The sequence below is a fragment of the Protopterus annectens genome, chromosome 2.part2 (assembly GCF_019279795.1).
Source record: "Protopterus annectens isolate FY-2018-M chromosome 2.part2, PAN1.0, whole genome shotgun sequence".
In the NCBI taxonomy this organism is placed as follows: domain Eukaryota; kingdom Metazoa; phylum Chordata; order Ceratodontiformes; family Protopteridae; genus Protopterus; species Protopterus annectens.
Window position 1 is genome coordinate 664201967 of NC_056730.1, and position 22094 is coordinate 664224060.

Genomic DNA, 22094 nt, shown 5'->3' on the forward strand with positions numbered 1-22094 from the left:
TAGCGTTCTCCAGCAGGGTATTAATATAGCAATAACCCACGCCTGGGTGTGGGTAATGCGGGATTTACCTTCACCCTTGGGACCAAACAAAAACAACTGTAGGTAAATCCCGCATTACCCACACCCAGAAGTGGGTTATTGCTATTATACTATGACATTATTTAAGAAAATAAATAATTACATCAGAGCTGTGGCCAGAAGCAACAGAGAAAGCAAGATCTCCATTGTTTTTTATTGTTTCGCTATGTTAAATGGGTTTAACATAGCGAGACAGCTTTAAAATAAGCAACGGACATCTCGCTATGTTAAACCGAAACAGAACTCGCTATGTTAAACCGAAACCGAAACAGAACTGCCACCATTATTTTACACTTGCTAAGCAGAGTTTTGCTGTTTAGCGAGTGTAAAATATAAAAATAGAAGACAAAACAAAAAAAGGTATATGTTATGTCTGTGTGTGTGTGTTTTATGTCTGTGTGTGAGTGTATGCATGTATGTCAGTGAAAGTGAGAGTGAGCGAGCCATTATTTTACACTCGCTAAGCAGTGCTTTCGCTGTTTAGTGAGTGTAAAATGGAAAAAGAAAAATAAATAAAATACAGCGTGTGTGTGAGTGTATGCGTGTATGTGATTAAGAGAGAGTGATCAAGAGTCTGTTAATGTCTGCATGTGTGCGTGAATGCATGAATGAAAGCAGAGAGACTGTGTGCATGTGTGTGTGAGAGAAAGAGAGAGAGAGAGAGATGGAGAGAGTGAGAGAGAAAGCGAGAGTGATGTGTTAGTGAATGCATGTATGTTAGAAGATGAGACTGCCTGTGAGAGAGATTGAGAGAAAGTGAGACTGAAAGTGTGTATGAAAGCAGTTGGAGACTGTGAGAGACTGAGAAAGAGGGTGAGGTAGATCTTGTGTGAGTGAATGTGTGTATGAAAGCAGAGGAGACTGCGTGTGTGTATATGTATGTGTATGTAAAAGCAGAAGAGACTGTGTATGTGTGTATGGGAGAGAGAATGGGCTGCATGTAAAATTGTTGTTTTTCACTTGCTTATTTTTTTTTAAGCACTATATTATTTTTTATATATATTTGATGTAAAATGCTTCCTCCAACACCATTAACATATATTACAGCAAGTTTGAAACGGTAGGTGGAGGAACTATTTTACATTAAAAATATATAAAAAAGTAATATATTACTTAAAAAAATAAATAAGCAAATAAAACACAGCAATTTTAAATCGAGCCCATTGTATAAGTGCAATAATACCCTCCAGGGTATGTGTTAATGTGTAATTTATGCCCTTCCAGAGGTGTAGAGGCCCGACACCACTGGGCAGTTGTTAATTACACATTAACACACACCCTGTCAGGTATTATTGCTTGCTTACACCCAAGCAAGCTCTGCTATGACTGGGTTTTGTACTAGAGACTAACAAACAGTGCTGGATAGCAAAAAATTGCTGCAAAAAGCAAACATTTTTATTTCTGCCTGCTGTCTTTAACTCTCAACTGTCCCTAAGATTGTGCTCGAAGGTAACAGTCAGTCAAAACTGCCAAAATAAAAGTTTTATAAATCATATTGTTCAAAATATGGCATATTCATATGAAACCTGTTCAGTTAACTTTATAAGTGAATTAAAGGAATAGTTAAAAATTGTCCCTAATTTTCAGCTTCTGTCCATCTCCCCTAGAAACCTTAGGCAGATAAGTTGAGAGGTGTCCTGCTGTCTGTCTGGCAGCACTGTCTAAGTGCTTCCTCTGGCTTTCAAACTGGTATAACACTTGGCAACTTTTTTTCCTGTAACTCTTAGTACATGCAACAGATAAAGCTCCATGCATTACAAAGAACTATGATCAGGTCTCTGAACACTACCCTTTGTTATGTATTTTCAACATGGATGCCAAGAGTCACCTCTAAAATGAATTTCTTGGCATTTATATCTCAATAAAAAAAAATAACATGGCTGCAATCGGAAACCTGATCATAATCCCCCATGTTATCTTTGGGACCTAGCTTGGAGCAATGTGATAGTCTTGATATTCTTACTTGTGCAGAAGGTTATGTAAGACGAGACAGCATGCTCAGAGCAGGCACTGACTGTTGCTATGTACTAAGGAAATTACTTGCTACTTACCTCAAAAGCTGTCTCTATTAATTATCATTTTTTTTTTCTTTGTTTCATTATTTCTTCACCTGTTAGCCAAATCTGTGAGCTATTCCACAATACTGTTTTCAGGCATGTACTATGTATACATAGTGCTTACCTGTTGTGATGTTTACTATTTTATAATTCAGAACAGTAATAATTACTCTCCTAAGAACTGAAAATTGTGACAGCATTATCACTTTGATTTGTGCAGCTAAACCTGATATAGTGCATCACTTTAATGTATAATTTCCTAAATATCAGAGATCAAAAATACTTACCCGAAACAGCATTTGCACGCAAATCCTTTCTCAGCAAACTGCAACCCTTTACAATTAGCCACCTAATCCTGCTACTGAAAACATGATAGTGAGGATATGCTTGTGTGCATGCATGTGTGTGTTTGTTGTGCTCCCCTTATGTCAGCACATTTTTCTTGTGTGGTCACCAGCAAGTCAATATCTGAAGCAGCCTTACTCTCACCTCTTACAACAGTTTTCACCTCAAACACGCTAAAAGACCACAAATGAAATAACAGAATATATTCCTTCATTACATTACCTGATGGTTGGCTATGGAGGTAAGAGAACGGCTGTTGTTGTAATAGACCTACTTGAAATATCCACAAGAAACACAACTCACCAAAAGTTTGACTGATTTCTGTTGCGAAGGTAAAAAGTAAAATTATATTGCTTCTAAGAAAGCTAGGCTGAAAATATATTTGTGTTCTGTGAGAATTATTTGAAACATTATTTCTAAGCAAGCAAGGCCAGAAAATATATTTTTGTGGTCTGATTCATGCTGCTGTAGCTGTTTATTGCAGGTTTAGAGAAAAAAAACATAACTGTGCTTTATAAATTAATAAACAAAAGGGTATTATGAACCATTGTTTAACCAAGGAAAAGTTAGAAATATAAAATAATCTGTCATTGCATTTTGACCTCACTTTTATTATAAATTCTCTAATTAGTTAAGTATTATTTGTTGCATCATGAGGTCATGGAAAACCTGCTCAGACTTTGAGAACATTCTGAAATGTAAGTCAGAGCTGAAACTAGATGATGATTGCATAATGCTGCTGTCAGCATATGAATATAAAGTGTGATTGGAAAGAATATTCCAGTAGGTAACATCTAAGCTGAGAGTAGTTTCCTTCATGTATATGAGATAGCCTTCGTTGCATGGCATTTTAGATTTGCTTTGAGTTGCTTTGCTATATTTCACTAAGCTGCTAATATATTCCTTGAGATACAACTTGTTGCCACAGCATGATTTTATGTCTCAGTAAATTTACTTTGGGCCTAACAGTGTCCTGAATATTTACAGATTCAATCTCTTATGATTCAATAAAGGTGTCTAAAATGGTGCCACTGCTACATAAATTACTTTTATATTGCTGAAGAATTTTTATAGATGCTTTCTATCCCCTGAGTCTGTCATCGACCAAGACACTGCTTGGCTGCCCGTGTGTTCCCTACTGGGGCAGGAACTTTTATTTCATCTGGGGCAACACTGACCAGAACCTATTCATTCCCTGACCAGGGATGAGCTAGTAAGGGTTGGGCCATCACAGTGGCAGCTATGAGTGGACTTTATACTGTTGGTCCTAGTTACTCCATTGGTGGTGACATGCACACTTGCATCATTATAGGGACTGCCTGTATTTCTCTGTACTACACATGTACACTTTTTCAGATGCTTGGACAGGGGCTACTCTCACTGCTTTGGGTAGCTAAAGTATACCCCTTTCCAGGAACCAGTGTTCACCCTTTCATGCTGTGGATGTTCTTCCCTAACACTGGAGCAAAACAGAGTGAGCCAGGAACCTCTCTCTCTGTACAACAGAGTTGGTTTAGTGCCCCAGAATTTTGATAGCCTGAGACTCACTATTAAGTAAGCTAGCTGTTATCATTCAAACAAGTAGCCTTAAATTTTCTTTATTTGTATAGCACTAGATGCATGTTTTCATCTACCGTAATCATTTCTAAATGTGAGATATACTGCATCATTTGAATACATAGTTGGTTTACTCACAATACACATGCTATGAGTTCCTGCACGTAGTTGCTTGTCTTTTGAGAATTTTTGTAGATAAATACCATATACTGCAGGAGATTCAGACAAAAGGCCCCAAAAGTAAAACCGTTGTGTGGAAAATGCAAAATAATGGCAAGTATGTGAGCAGAGGGAATATGTTTCTATGCACCAACTAGGTGGCTATATTACTGTGCCACAAGAAAAAAAGCTGGTATACATTACAAAGTAAATGAGAAATGAACTACACAGCACAAATATCAAGATTAACACAATTCTTAGAAAGGTACACTATTTAACAAGGCTATCTGGTGAAACTGTATTGCATCACAAATACGAAGATACACTGACAGAAATGTCTATTATGTCTATAGTAGAATAGCTTATGATGCTATCCGTGAATTAGCAATATCGATATGATTGAACCCTCTAATCCAAAAGGGCACACACACACTAGTGTGTGTGTGTGTGTGTGTGTGTGTGTGTGTGTGTGTGTGTGTGCGTGCGTGTGTGTGTGTGTGTGTGTGTGTGTGTGTGTGTGTGTGTGTGTGTGTTTGTATTCCGACTGGATAATCAGTTTCAAAACTTTGAACATCATACAGTCAAGACCATATGACTGAAGTTTTGAAACATTGAATGTTTTGAATGGGAAATTAACATTTTTCCTCACTGTAGTGTGATCTCGTAGTTGGTATAGTTAATTAGCAGGGGTGTGGAGAGTGCAGGGGGGCTTGCCCCTCTGCAAAAATATAAAAAAAAAATGTTTTTATTTTTTTTATTTTAGTTTCGAAGTTTCAAAACTTTGATCATATGGTTTCGACCATATAATATTTGAAGTGATGAAACTTTGGTGATCTGATAGGGACCTGTGTGTGTGTGTGTGTGTGTGTGTGTGTGTGTGTGTGTGTGTGTGTGTGTGTGTGTGTGTGTGTGCAAAATCAGTGTCTGACAATTAATTGATTATACTCTATTTGAAACATAAATATTGAAATTAACAAGCCAAATGTTCTGTGTCACTGAAAATAGAAATGTTGACACTAAAATAATCCAAAACCATACTACATGCATAGTGTCAGGGTTAGGGATAGCGTTGCCATTAGTCTTATGATTAGGGCTGTAGTTAAGGTTAGTGTTAGAACTATTATTAAGATTACAGTTAGGGTTAAAACACATAAGTAAGGTTAGTTCAGGAAGGCTCATATCCATGGTGGAACAGATGATTTCTGAGCATGAAAATAAAATAACGGAAAGATTTATAAGAATCTTGGCTGTCCCTGCCCAGTAAAACATGTGGTAAAGTAGGAGAGACAAAGGGATGGTTACTCTATCCAACAGACTCGCAGAACTTTCTAGGCAAGCAAAAATAGTGAAATACCAAAGTAAGCCAGAAAGTGCTGTCAAAAGACACCACGGATCAAAAAAGTGACAAAATATTAGAACTTGAAAAGCAAATGAAAAGTCAGCTTCAAACCCAAACTGACATTGTGTGTTTATAAAGTAAGAAACAAAAAACTATGGCAGGAGCCGAAAAAAATGTAAATAATTCCCTGCTTGATCTTAAAATGAAATATCAGAGCATACAAGATGAGAATGAGTCACTAAAATTGGTTCATAGGTGTTTGATAGGCTAACAACCACAAAGGCCTTTTTAAGTCTAGCCATGCATCCCAAATCTCTGACAAGTTCTCATACCCTTGATAAGTATAAGCAGAGGCTTGGGAGATGAACCATTTACAAGCAGTGACCTGGAAGATGAACCATTTACAGGCTACCAAACCAAGGAAGAATTTCCTGTTCCTCATTCAATTGTCCAAGTTGCACTTGAATTGGGTTAGGGAGGAACTCTGCTTCACATGGATGGAAACACTGTTCCAGAGAAAGGGTAGTCCCTGGGATACATACCTGTCTCTCTAGGATCCTATTTATATCACAGGCAAGGTTTAAGTCTTTAGAATGGGTAATTCTGATGATGTTTGTTTTGTAGATAAGCAGGAGGTTCATCAAGAGCGTGGTCTGACAATACCTTGTATGCCAGGCATAGATCTCCCTTCAATAGCCTGTAGGAGCCAAAATACAGGGTTAGAGCCTTGAGGCAGTCTGCACAGGATATGTTACTTACTCCCTGTATTCTTTTAGTGAGGAACCTCTGTGGATGTTACAATTGTTAGGTACATATCAAGGAGCACACTGTACTCAATTATATGTCTGATGAATGCCTAATACAGTGGAACAATTACTTCCTTGGACCTAGATGCCATACCTTTGTTTATAAGTTGCACAACATAGAATGATTTTTTCACTATTGTAGACACGTGATGGTCAAAGGCTAGATTATTGTCTGTGTGTGTCCCCAAGTTCCTGACTACTGGGTCAACTCTTAGGGGTCTGTTATCAATATGATAGTTACCAGGGGTGGATGAATTCCTGAAGGATACTATTACGCATTTCTTGGCATTTACTTTTAGTCCATGACTCTAACACCAGTTATTTATCTGTGTCAGCCCCTCCTGGAGAACATTTGTGTCACTGGGGAATTCTGTGACTGCTCCTAATTTACAATCATCTGCACATTTAGTCAGCCAGACGCCATTGACATTGGCTTTGATTTCTGGAAGTAAATTCCAAAAAGAAGCGGTCCCAGGACTGATTCCTGAGGGACTCTGCTTGTGATTGGACTCTATGTAAAGGTGAACCCACCATTTCTACCCTCCTGGGCTCTGTCTGTCAGCCAGCTGGCTATCCACTGGGTAAAATAAGGGTTTATACATAACCTCTTGAGTCTCTCAATAATGCCAAAGTGGGGTATTGTGTCAAAGGCTTTGGCCATGTCAAGGTCGGCAGTGTGAACCATTTTGCCCTCATCCATTGCTTTGGCGACCATCTCAAAGAAGTCCACAAGGTTGAGTAGGCATGACCTGCCTTTGACGAAACCAAATTGGGTTGGATCCAGTATCTGGAGGTTTCCTATGTCATTATTGATCATTGCCATGATAACTCTTTCCATGGCTTTGCATATGAGACCAGTGAGACTTATGGGTCTGCAGTTTCCAGGGTCTATAAATGGTCCACCTTTGTGTAAAGAGATTACTGTTGCTGTTCTCCATTTGTAAAGCATGATGCCTGTTTGGAAGCTACAGTTAGATAGCAATTCCAAACAGGACTGATAGGTCATGTTTCATGCTATTTAGAAGGCATCCTGGGATATTGTCTGGCCCCATTGATCCAGTGTTCTTGGCCTTAGAGAGTGTAGTAAGGACCTGTTCTCTAGTGATACTAGGGAGAGATATTTGACGGTATTTCCTGAAGAAAGGTTAATGGTGAGAGAGGGATAAAGTTGGAGCTGAATTTGTTGGTCATTAGGTTTGCTATATTTTCTGGCTCAGTATAGGTGGCTCCATTAACAATGACCTCTGCATACAACTGTGTATTGCCTTTGAGGTTGCGGACATATCTAAAGAATGACTTGTGGATGTCCTTGGCCTGGGAGGCCAAATTTTCCTCAAATTTGGTTTGGTAGACTTTATTTGTCCTCTGAATTATTTGTTTAGTTTGTTGAGAGTGTTTTTATCCTGCTGCATGCTACACCTCCTAATTTTTCCCATGATTTTCTTCCTTCTGTTATACAGCCTATTAGTGTTGTGGTTCCACCAGAGTGGCTTGTTTTTTAGATTTAGTTCTGTACTTCTTCCCAGTGGGTACAGCTGCCTCTATGCAGCTATTAGCATGCTTGGATAGGGTTTCTGTGAACAGTTTTGCATAGGAAGCAGTGTTCTCAAGATTTATAAGGGCTTGAAATGTTGCCAGGTTATCACATAATAGTAGGATGTTAGCCTAAGAGCAGTTCCTGAATATTCCAGGGTTAGCTGGGGGTTCCAGATTTATTTTTACTTCAAAGGAGACCATTTTGTGGTCTGACCTTACCAGAGAAGACCTTACACTAGGCGGTGTGCAGCACTCTCTCATATTAGAAGGACCAGATCCAGTATGTTCGCATCCCTGGTCTGTGTATTAACATTCTGGTCCAGGGAGTTTGTGTTTACAAATTCCAGGACTCTCTGTGTGTGTATATTTGGTGTTGTATATGATTCCCAGATAATACTGGGGTAATTAAAGTTGCCCATGAATATGGTATTGGGTTGGATGATGAGTGTTTCCAATAAGTTTAAATACATGTTATGGGTTTCTGGGTCATAGAGGGGTCCTATAGCTTTAAGGAAGTGATATGGGATTTTGCCTATGGTTATTCAAACGTGGAGAAGCTCAAGAGCATCTTCCTGTTTGAACAGCCTTGTGGTATATTTATTTTTGATGGAAATCGAGACACCTCCACCTTTAGCCCTGACTGTGTAGTAGCTGATTTAAATGTGTGGAAGGCATTATAGCCTTGCACTGCTGGTGTGTCTCTGTGGCATTAAACCATGTTTCAGTGACCTCATACACATCAGCATTCTCTAGGGTGAGGAGATCTTGTAGGGAGTGGATTTTTTTGTTTAGATTCCTAGAATTGAGCAGTAAGACTTTTACATTTTCTTGGTTTTAATTTGCTATGTCAGAAGTAATTTCAGTTTGGCATTGCCTAAAAATGGCACTATGGGAGAGGACAATGCTTTTGCTAATATTTAAAAGCCTAGAGGGGAGAGGTGCAGACCATCCCCGGCAAAGCACTGTGGTCTGTTGACCATTTCCTTCCATGTTGACAAATATTGCACTCTCTTAGAATGACACCAGAAACTAAGCCAATTATTAAAGTCAGCTATCTTTTATTTATTTATTTATTTAACATTTGTTGACCGGGAAAGTCCGATTAGGTTCCACAGATCCTGTTTTCAGCGGAGGCCCTGGGGCCTGGTGAGAGGGACATCAGTGTGTTTCACAATGAAGTCTCTAATGACCAGAATGTTGAACTGTGTGGTGGCTTGCCTTATGGGCTTAGAAGTAGACTCCATGAGATGTGGATGTATGTGCTGATGTGGGTGTTATTTTGAAAGAGTGCATCTGGGGCTGCTGATGGTATTTGTTATGTGTACTTCATCTAGGGGTCTTTGAGGTTTAGGAAGGTTGCATTTAACTGCCTCAGCATATGTGGGTCTCTATGTCTGGTTTTAATTGTGTGTGATGGGCGCAGCATGTGTGCTATTGACAACCCGATTGACATTAGGAATGCTTTTATATGAAACCTTTGCCTCCAGTGACAATGTGTAAATACATCTCTCACATACCATATCAGTTTGCTTGAGAATAAACTGGTAGTCAGTAAATATGAGTCAATTTCTACATTACCTCAAGATGCCCATATCTACCAAGCTGGTAACAGAAATAGTAAGAAAGTTCAAATCCTTGGCAACAAGCCCTTTTTTATTGATTAGATGGTTGGAGTGAGAATATAACATAATGTGAGGCGTATCTGTTTTGAAGCTCTGGGTACAGTGCTTGTCACTGCAAACCAGTTGCCCTGTGTACAGCTAGGTATTGGTGAAATTTCAAGGCAGCTTTTACAGGAAAAATGTCAACTCAAGGTGTCTGCAGCTATGCAGGGCACTGCCAAACACTTGAGGGGGAACTGATAAGTAAACCCTGATGATTTATGGATGAAGTATTCAGGGAGAGATTAGACAGCAGCAAATCATGCGGCACCTAATTTAAAGAAAGAATTATCTTTGACAAGAATGATGAAAAGAGGGGATTCAGCTGAATGGCTGCTGCCTGGCTACTCCTAGTATTAGTCTCACCACAGCTTCATGCTGCTGGGATGCAATGCTCCTTTGCTTCTTCTCTCACCACAAGCAAAACGGTAGCATCAATCCCAACTTAAGAAGTAGGCCACAGGCTTTTTGGTGATCAGCACTCTTATCCCAGAAGACATAAGGGTCTTTAGGCTTGGTGTAGCCTCTTCCTGGTAGATGTCTTGAATAGCAACCAGACCAATCAGGAAGGTCCAACACAGACACCCACTGCCCAATCAGAAACAGTCAGGAATCAATGCACTCTGCCTGTGCATTGATTAGAGCTGAGAATTGTACACTGACTCATATTCACAATAATGAAGTAGTTACGTCTCGAAAACAAAGGTAATCTGAAAACTAAATAAATAAACAGCTGACACTAATCAATCAGAGCTCAAATGTGCAAAGAAATACTGAGGAGTAATACCAGTGACTTCCGTGCACTTAATCAACATGTCCCAGAACTAGAACAAACATGCACAAAAAATAAATGCCATAAAAGGGTGCTACAGGAAAAAGAGAGAACATTAAGTGGCAAAATGGATGATCAGTACATTGTTCAGCTGATATAAGGAGTGGGATGTCACTGTAGATCAAAGCTCAGTAACTGGCCTTGTGAGTAAGATACAGCTCATGTAATGAGGTGAGAATTTCACCTGGTCTGAGGTCATGGAAGACATGGCTAAACATATAGCCATTAATTGGGAAACCCTGAAACTGGAATGATAGACCTTAAGTATAATGTAGCAGAAGTGAAAAGACAGACATATATGATTAATCAGAAATGCAGTAGAGAGAAAAATCAAAAATGCTGTTAGAACACACCACTCTAAATAAAAATATGCATGAAACCTGTGCTGTTAGCCACACTTAATGAAGTCAAACTTACCATAAGTAAGGCTCTGGGTGTAGCCTGTAAGGAACTAATAAAGTAGCAGAGCCATTATACTGAGACAAATGAAGAAATACAACATGCATTATATAATAGAGTGAATCGGCTTGAACTAACAGTTGCAGAAACTGAGTTCCAGCATGATAAGGCATGACAAGAAATTGTAAAATGCCATGGAGAAATTAAATCACAAGAAAAAGAATGTACTAAGTCAAAGTTTGTCCCAGTCCCAGACAGAAAGTGAAGTGCCTTAGGGCTACCAACTGAACAGATGCACCAAGGTGAAGAGTTCATTCCACAGAGAACAGTGCATAGCATTAAAATATCATGGTATTCTACCTGTTCCAAACTGAGACACACTGCCAGATATTGCCACAACTGGAAGCCCTCAGCCAAGGAATTTGTAGATCAGCTGTGGTGGAATCAGGCTGGCCAATGAGGCTCATCGCCACAGGTCTGAGCTGAGGGGGTTATGTGGTATAGCATTCCTAGTGACTGCTGTGGGAGGTGTGCAGTTACAATTGTTTTTGGAGCAGTCTGGAAGTAGGATGTATATCCCTACCTGAGTGAAGGAGGCCACACCCCACCTTCTTATAAAAGGAAGGGTGAGAAAGACAGTGAGAGAAAGAGAGAGAGAGAGAGAGGCACTTCCGAGACTATCTGGCAAAAAGAGGAAATGCTGTGGAGAGACACACGTTTCCTATTTTCTCCAATTGTTACTATCTCTCTGTCTCTCTCAATTCAGTGTTGCTCTTCTACTTTTTTCAACAGACATGCCCAACTGTTGCAGGACATCTCTCACACAATCCATTCATCTCTTTGCTGGAGGTCCATATTTTCTCTTGCTGTCTTCCTGTCTGTCCAAAATCTGCTTCATCTGATTGCCTTCTGCTTTTCTGCACTTCTTTGACCTTTTCTGCAATGAGTGATACTTTGGCTTCTGCTCTGATATCCTCATTTCGTCCTGTGTCCAATAATATGCATCCTAGCACCTGTCTCATGAACTTCATCTCCATCACCTATAGCTTCCTCAACTGCCCTGCATTTATTCCCCAGGTTTCTGTACCATACAGTAGTACTGGTCATACCACTGTTTTGTAAACATTACTTTTCAGCATATTTGTCATTCTTCTGTCATACACTACCCCTGACACTCTGTGCCATTTGGCTGCAACCCGTCTGATTCTTGCTTTGACCTCCTTATTCAGACTTCACCTCTCCTCAACCACCCCTTCCAGGTACCTGAAACTGTTAGCCAGTTTCAGTATTTTCTCCTCTATCTCAGCTTTTAGATTTTTCTGATTTCCTCCATTTACTGCCATGACAACTGTTTTATCTCTACATGGTTTCGTCCTGTGTTCCTTCAGTTTTTCATTCCATTCCCCTATCATTTGGGGAAGCACCTGTTTTGAGTCATGTAGTGTCACATCATATGCACACAGTAGGTTTGTTGATCTGTTCCCACCCACACACCTGTTTGCTAATGTAGTCTATCATTATTATGAGCTCAGAGTTGAAGCCTGATACAGAAACATTCCCACTGGGAGCTCCTCTGTGAGTCCGAACACTGTTTATATTTTATCATCAGGTCCTTTTACACAGACTGCACTGATCCTGTAAGCATTTCTGGGACTTCAAACCATTGCAAGAGTGCACAGATCATCTTTTGGGACCTTGTTATATACTTTCGCTAAATCTGGGAATACCCAATTGGACTCTTTCTTCATCTTAACTATCTGTCGTACTATAAACATCAGGTAAGTTGCCCTGCATCCTGATCTGTAGTTGAACTGCTCATCTTCCATTTTACTTTACACTACTCTGCATATTCTTTTATCAATCACCCTCTCAAGCACTGTCATGCAATACATTATACCCACACAAATGCACCAGCACAAATCAGTGGACTATGCTACATCAGTTCAGCTCATTATGGGCTTGTAAGGTAGCAGGATTCACACTGCTGAGTGGTTAGTCATACAGCATAAATCCCAAATGAGATAAAAAACATCTGTATGCAGGAACAGAGAGAGCACAACACAAATATAGATTGTTCTGAATTTTGCTAGCACTCCTACTTATTAGTTGCAATATTTACATTGAGAACTGTTGTGACTTCTATGCCACACACATATGCCACATTCAGGTAGTTAACATCACCCATGTACTTTGTGTGCTTATGAAGTAAAGGTTACACAGAGTTGCTCTGCTGTATTTTCTTAACATGTCACCCAAGTATATATATAAAAAAACAAAAAGTAGGTGGTGCAATAGTGCTCTGAGAAAACAGATAAACCAAAAAATAAAGCACTATTGTTGCGAGTCCCAAAACACTCTTTTATTGTTACAAGAATTAAGCACTTTTGTCAATCCACTTTGACTTCATCAGAATTAACCTGAGCAACAGTTAAAAAGCATTTTTATACTATCAATTTGCCAGTGATTGGTTAAATGATTGGTTAAACATTTCCCAATGGTAAACAAGCATTTAAAACAATTGATATTTAAAAGAATACTAAGTAATATATTCTTAAAAAAGAAGAAATTATTCTAAAAAGAATGTTTTTCAAACACAGTACCAAGTCTAAGGAGTATTTTTATGTATATATTCCTTTCATTATGCTCAACTACTTTAAAAAAATGTTTTTAAAACATAAACATACTTGCTACAAGGAACATTTAAATATGCTGTTTTTTCCTTGAGAAGAGGTAATAAACTTAGATAATCATTTAGACCGGGGGGAAATTTGCTGCTTGCCACAACAGTTCTTTTTTATATAATGCATTCTACCAATCCCAACCCCTAGCTTCTATGCTTATTAAATCAAGAATAGCAAATTTAAAACCTGTGCAACCATCACATTGGGAGCTGTGTTTATACAGAGAAGTAGTGTCCCTTTTATTCTTTATATCATACAAATGCTCGTATATTCTAGTCTTGAATAACCTTTCAGTCTTCCCAATGCAGTAGGAAGTACAGGTGTTGCACCTAGCAATATATACCAACTTGCTGGAATAACAATTACCTCTTTTTAAGTAGACCACACTTTTATAAATCAATAAAAATAAAAGTGTGGTCTTTTTTAAGAAGATATTATTTAGTATTCTTTTAAATATCAATTGTTTTAAATGCTTGTTCACCACTGGGAAATGTTTAACCAATCATTGGCAAGTTGATAGTATAAAAATGCTTTTTAACTGTTGCTCAGGTTAATTCTGATGAAGTCAAAGTGGATTCACGAAAGCGCTTAATTCTTGTAACAAATATATATATATATATATATACACAGACACAGATACACACACACACACACACACACACACACACACACACACACACACACATATATAAATGTTTCTAGGAAGTAAATTATTGTAGCTAAGTTAGTGGCATTTTGTTTGTTTCTAAGAATTAAAGTACTGCAGCTGACTTCATAGATTCATAGATTCATAGATTAGTACTAGGCTAACTGCCCATGTGGACTGGAGAATCAAACCCTGCACCTTGTGTCTGTTAGGTAAACACCTTAACCATTATGCCAATCTCCCACCAGTGACTAGAGCATACCATTACTTTACCCTCTACTTTCTTACCATTTGTTGTTCTTTTTTGTTTTTATCTTCGCCCTAAACTTAACCATCATTCTCTTTTCTTTTTTAGAAGGATTTGTCCTGGAAAAAGTCCTCCCTGAGCCTCTGTAGCCTCGTAGCTCACTGAATTGCTGCTAACAAGACCCTTAACAGAAGAGACCAGAAAATTAACGGCCAAAACTTTGTATGCATCTCCTGTCCTTCATACTGCACCCTAACCTACGATATATCCTGCAATTTTACCAAAAATAAGGTACTTTTAATAAGTCACATCTAGTACTGTGGCATATACACCTAGCACGGACAACTGAGTAGTATAACACCCCCCTCGCTAGTTGTTCCCTCCCCCCTGCCTAGTTCCTAATCAGGATTGTCCACATTTCATATTTTTGGTTTAAATAAATTATTGCATAAAATAATTTAAAACAAGTGCAATACATTTTCAAAGTATATACTCCACTAAATTGGATAGTGTCACAGATCTGAAATTGACTAAGCAGTCATAAATTCCATCCTACCTGCTAACCTTGGATAGTAGGCTAAATAACCTACCTTTGTAAGCTCCAGAAAGCTTCTTACCTGTTTTTTTACAGATGCCAGCTCTTGGTTACCAGGTTCTTCCCGCTCCGTTTACCCTCTCTGCGCTCTGGCTCACTGCAGTATCTTACCTTACCCCCATTCCCCCCCACACGTTTATACTATCACAGTCACATCTACTTCCTTCCTTTCACACCAGCACACCCATTAACCAATTAGCACCCTCCTCCATCCAACTACCATAAATCCTCACTCTTCTTTAGCTCTACTTCCCTGCAATGCTCTCCTTCATATTATACTTAAATCATTGCTTTGTAATAACAATATGCCTTCTCCTGCTTATTCACCTCACAGCATTAAGCCTTTACTCTCGAACTGTCATACTAAACTCTATATTACCTGAAACTCACTCATACTCTAACATTAGCTCTAGTCGATACCAGACAGCTCCTCTTCTCTGTAGTAAACCTCTCCTTCTCTATACCAGCTACTCCCTTAAATTTGTACATAGATCTCTTATAAATCTCCCTCACCTTTTCCTGTCCGGGCTGTCACATTCTATTCGCAAACTATATCATTACATTTCCTCCATCATCTGTTCTGGTGACATTCACCCTAACCTAGGGCCCCAAACTCCTTCCCCATCTCCATGTTATAACTCTTCCAAGACTCTCCATTTAACTAGCTTAAACTTCCAGAGCATTTGTAATAAAATTACCAAATTTCATGCTTGGCTTTTTCAAAACAGGACAGACATCCTAGCTGCTACTGAAACCTGGTTAAACCCACTATTCAAGAGTCAGAGTTCCTCCCTTCCAATTATAATGTAATTAGGTCAGACAGACAACATAAAAAGGTGGTGGCGTTGCCTTAATCTTCCCCAATACTCTTAATATATTCCCATACTCTGACTCCATTCCACATTTTCATAATGCAGAGATCTTGATCTCATTTCTAGAAATCAATGATTCCCCCAAGAAACAATATCCCTGTTTTAGAAGATATACTATCCTGGATTTCGTCTACCATAAAAAATTAAACCATCATACTAAGTGACATGAACATTGACTGGGCTTCCATATCCTCCAATAATTCTCCCCCTAACATAAATTTATTTCACTTCACTCAACTAATCAACAATACTACTACTAGATTCAATCATAAAACCAACAAAGGCTCAACACTTGACTGGATTCTGGTTTCAGACCCTTCCAAATGTCCAACTTCAGGCACTTTGGCAAACTCCTTTAGTGACCACCTCCCAGCCTATATTTTTCATCACTGTCCATCCTTTACAAAGGGCCATAATATTAAAGTATTCAAAATCTATCAAAATTTTGCCCACATACTTTCAACAGCATCCTAAACAGCTATAACTGGGACAGTCTTAAAACTATCCCATTAGATAATGCCCTTCTCTACCTCAATGACTCTTTCTTAAATATATTGCACAGTCTAGCTCCTACCAGAAACAAACAAATTAAATCCAGTTATGCCCCTGGCTGTCTAAACCTACTAGAGAAATCATGAAAAAATAGGAATAAAACCCGGAAGCGCTGGCTCAAATCTAAGAACTCCATTGATCTTAGCCATTACAAACAACTCTGAAACCAAGCCAAAAAATTAATCTACAAAGATAAGCAACAACACTTCTGGAAGTTACAATCAAATAGGAAAAATAATTTCAAAACTTTTTTGTCCTCGATCAATAATCTCTTAAACCCTGGCACTAAATCCAACCTGAACCCCTACCCTAACTTGACTCCTGAACTTACTGCTCTAAATTTAACTCCTACTTTATAGATACTATAGCTAATATTACTGCCGCCTTCTCCTCACCCCTACCAAACAACCATCTAAACATGCCATCCTCCTCTACCCCCTTTCATCCCAACCTCACCAGCCCCAACATCCCAGCTCTAGACCATATTCAGAAATCCCCCCAACCAGGATTTAGCCTCTCTTCTATCTCTACTTTCTATATCAAAAACTCCTTCTAAATCTTAAACCCTGCTCTAATTCTGCTGACAAAATTCCTGCCAAATTCATCAAACTCGCCAGAGATGCTGTAGCCTACCCTACCCTATTAGCATCCTAATTACCAGGTCTATCTAGCTTTGGGGTACATATGGCATGGACAGGGGAGTGAAGTTTTCACTGAACCTGTCAGCTAGCAAGTTTGCTATATCCACAGGTTCTATATATGTAGTACCCTTAACTAAGAGTTCAGCGCAAATCTGGGCCTTACCTTTGAAGTTACGAATGTAAATAAGGAACGCCTTGTGGTTATTCTTAGTTAGGGAAGCTAATTTGGATTTGTAGTTAGCTTTGGAGGACTTCATTAGGAGTCTTATTTCCTTGTTTAAGTTGAGGAGGGAGTGTTTCCACTTTTGAGACCACTCCTTCCTACTCCTAGACAGCCATTTCTTTCTCCTGTTGTATAGCCCATTAATGGCAGTTGTCCACCAGGCAGGTTTGTTTTTCCTTGAAGATCTTGCTCTGGTTCTATCAGGTATGGCAGAGTCAATACAATTGTACAGGTGCTTGTATAAAGCATTGGTGTATAATGCAGTATAGGTGCCTATTCCATCAGTGGTGGGGAGGGGTCAGATCTCACCAGGGATGGCCACACAGTGGGAGTGGTGGAGTGGTCCCCCTTGTTGGTGAGCACCAGGTCCAGGATGTTTGAGCCCATTGTGGGTGTGTCAATCAGCTAGTATATGCCATTGGAGTTAAGGAACTCCAGGAACCTTGGGGGAAAGTAAGTTAGAACACGTATAATTTACCCAGTCTATGGGCGGGTAATTAGTCACCCAAAACTAGGGTGTTTGGTCATATCTTGATTGACTCAAGTAGATCCAAGTAGGTTGAGTGGATGTCCTGATTCATGGAGGGGTCCTATAGGTGACAATAACCTGAAGATGGGTCTTGCCTACGGTCAATTGCACCTGAAGTAATTCAAGGGAATCATGCTGTTTAACCAATCTAGAGGTGCATTTAGCTTTAATGAATATTGATACACCACTTCCTTTAGTTCTCATGCCTTCAGCTTGTGGTCTGAATGTGTGGAAGGAAATGTAACCTGGTATAGCTGGGGTGCTCTTTGCAGCCTTAAACCAGGTCTCAGTGACTGCACAAATGTCAGCATCTTCCAGGGTAAGGACTGCTTCCAGTGAGTGCATTTTCTGGTTTGGACTCCTAGTATTTAGCAGCATAACCCTGAGGTTGTTTTTAGAAGGTATTTTTACATTGGGAATTTTGTTCTTGTGACATTGCCTAAAAAAGGCACTATGGGGATGTCAAGAGCCTTAGCCAATAATCAAAATCCCAGGGGTGACAGATGAAGACCATCTCTGGCAAAGCATTGAGGTCTGTCAACCATGTCATCCCAGGCTGACAGATACTGAATCCCCTTTGAATGACACCAGAAACTAAGCCAATTGTTGAAGTCAATCATTTTTTGTTTGTACTGAGGTATCATCCTTGGCAAAGGTAAAATCCTGCTTAAGACTAGGGACATACCTGCCTGAGACACATAATTCGAGAGTTCAGTCATGTCTCTCTTCATATAGTCCAGTGAGGTACATCTTAAGTCATTCACACCAACTTGGACTATGACAGAGTCATAACACTGTCTGTTGTTGAGAGACTTGAGTGAGTGTGTGATGTGGCGGATCCTGGAACCTAACAGACAGTTGACCATGACCTTTGTGTTATAGTTATTTCTAGTAAGACTGATTTGTGGTCAGATCTCGCCAGGGATAGCCTGACAGACAGCTGACTGTGACCTTTTCCTTATCCAACCTGGAGAGAGTGACATCTGTGTGTCTCACAATTGAGCCGCCTATGACTAAGATGCTTTTTTTTGTGTTATGCCTTAGGGGCTTGACTGGTAAGACACTGGTATGTGATATACTGTGTGTACTATGTTCTGCAATGGATGCATTATGTGAAGTGTGCTTGGGTTTGGAATGTTTCTGATGTTTAGGTAAGCTTTTTGTAAGGATCACCGCATATGTAGGTGTATGTGTTGTTGGTTTGGTAGGTGCAGGAGGTGAGGTCTGCATACTGACAACCTGCTTAGTATCAGATGGACTGACTGGTAAGTGAGAGCCTGGATTCTAAGTTTTTGATATAGATGCATCTCTCACATAATGAATTTATGTGGACTAGAAGTGGGTTGTCAGTGTACATGAGGCATTTGTGGCATTGCCTCAGGATGCCCATGTCGACTGGGCTAGATAGAAAAACTGAGGAAATTGTCTGTCCATAATGCTAAGTATGTTGATGTGGTCAGAAAACGGGGAGAGGACAGGAAGGAACAGGTAAAGTAGAGGACAGGAGAAATGTTATTATTTATTTATTTATTTTACATTTGTTAACTGGGAAAGAGGACAGGAGAAATATTATTATTTATTTATTTAATTTTACATTTGTTAACTGAGAAAGTCCGACTGGACACGTCCTTTTTCAGCAGAGGCCTGGGGAGAAAAGCTCCAGTTACAGCACATGTGACTAATTCATAAGAATTACATACATTTACATAAGAATATGAATAACAAAATTAAGCTAAGATTGTTCAGTGAGCTGTATATCAGTAGAGATATAGTTACATAAGAATAAAGCATAAATAATAATAAAGCATAAATGAACAAAAATACGAAGGGCTAGTGGACGTACCTCAGGAGCTACGCTGAATATATCACCTGTCACTGAGGGAGAATCACGAGAGCTCAATGATGGAGCACCAACAGAGTACCAGGTCAACTTGTAGCAATAAGGAAGAGTCTGAAATGTGTAAGGAAAAAAAACTTTAATCACTAGAAGGTTGCTTTGTTGCTTATAATATTTTTCATTATTTGACTGAGAGTTGTCTTTTAAATCGCTTGTGTGGAAAAGAAAGAAACAAACAAAAAATACAGTAGCAGGAGCAGGAAATTAGTTATTATTACCCTTATTATCATTGTTGTTGTTCTGTATTCTCAGATCTTGTCTTGTTCTTTCTTATACAATACAAGTTAAAAGTTATATAATTTACATGCAACTAAAAAGCAATTTCAGCAGCGTGAGTCAGGGGAGAATTATTCTGCTTATTGTATTGCCTTTTTTCTTTTATAAACTCACTTTTACCGCAAGCCATTTAAAGATGTGACTTGAAATAAAAATGACAGCCGAATTAATGGCAACACTACAGTTATTATCAGTCAACTTAGTTTGATCATTCTTCTAACTCCATTTTCAAAATGGTAAAGTTGGCAAGTAAGTAGTAGTCATCCAGTACAGCAGACTGCAGAAAGAAGCATAAAGTACATCTGCAGTTGTGACAATTACTAGTTTAGGGCATTGCTCATACCATCCTACTTAAACAATATGCTTTGCACATGTGCAAGTCAACATAAAAGCTGAATCCATGAAAATTATGAATCACTCTACTTATCTTCTCAAGGACACAATTCAGAATATTTCCAGGAAAAAATTTAGAAATCTGAACTTTTCTTGGTCCTGTTTTAATTAACCTTGACTATACATTTAGGGCAAATAAGTGGCAAACTATTCTGAAGTGGCAAATGGACACTGAAATTATAGTGACTAAAAACTGGAATGACTATATTCAAATCGATAATTGCCAACTACATCTAAGCTTGTTAGTGTATGGGCATTTTGGCTATTGTTGTTATATTAAGAAGAGGTACTAGTATGTCCTCTAGACAGTGGTCTAGAAAAGGAAAAGAATGCATGAACAAGTTTCAAGGCACAAAACAACAATTGCATCAGGGTTCAGTTGAAAACTTAGTGACATACCATCTTTTCTTGTTAAAACTGTCTCATATAATGTCTTTGTTTTATATTCCTCTCTAACTTAATGAGAAGAACAATTATGATTAGAAGTGGCTAGAATAGATAAACCTGATTAATAGGGCTTATATGACACAACTGAAGCAACCAATGAACAGAAAGAGAGCACAGTTTTGAATGAGCACATATGGGCAATGTTAAATATCATATTCATATTTTGAATGTAAACATCATCAGAAAGCTTGCCTCATGATTCTACTTATATTTTGAATCTGTAATGATTTGCCATTCATTTTAAATTGTTAATTTCTAAGGAGCTGCCTGTTTGTCCTTAGAGGAGTGGTTTAAGGCACTTGAGTGTATTAGCCTGTAGTTTAACTTTTAGGCAAAACTTAAACTAGCAAGTGCAGTAAACAGTTTTAGCTTATAAAGACAGTAAAAACAGTGCAGATTCTGATAAAACAAGCAAAAACAGTAGTCGAAAGTCACAAAAAGTCGAAAAAGCCAAGAAAAATACTTAAAATCTGGAAAGGTAGTCTTTTCTGATCTCTGCTGCTAGAGGAACACTGCTGGCTACCACGAGGAGCTGTGCTGAGTTCTCAATAGCTGGAAAAGCCCACCAAAACGCGCTTTATAGCAGGGGGCTGGAAAAGACAGGAAATGACCCAAAATGGCCAATAGACTACAAGTTACTGCCTTAAACCACTCCTCTAAGGACAAACAGGCAGCTCAGTACTCCCCACTCTCACTGGTGAGTAAAGAAACTTCCCCCTGACCAAACAAGGAAAATGGAGAAACACAGGAACCAAGACAAAGCCCAGGGATCAGCAAAATCTGGTCTCTGGAACACTAGTTAGGAAAGTATGGAAAACAAGGATATTTTTTTGTTTTTTCAAGTTTTTTTACAGAAAGGCAGAAAACACAATAAATGCTATAATTTTTGACTAAATGCTATCAAAAGCTAGTACACTTGAGTGTATTAGCCTGTAGTTTAACTTTTAGGCAAAACTTAAACTAGCAAGTGCAGTAAACAGTTTTAGCTTATAAAGACAGTAAAAACAGTGCAGATTCTGATAAAACAAGCAAAAACAGTAGTCGAAAGTCACAAAAAGTCGAAAAAGCCAAGAAAAATACTTAAAATCTGGAAAGGTAGTCTTTTCTGGTCTCTGCTGCTAGAGGAACACTGCTGGCCACCACGAGGAGCTGTGCTGAGTTAATACTGATACAAATTGCAGTGTTTGACTAATACAGCAAAGCTTTCAGGAGCAGCCACAGTGTCACCAAGTAAATAAAAGTACTCTCAAAAGTTAAAATATTCTCTAAAACACCAGCCACAATGAAAGGTCTAAATATATTTAATAATAAATAATAAAAGAACAT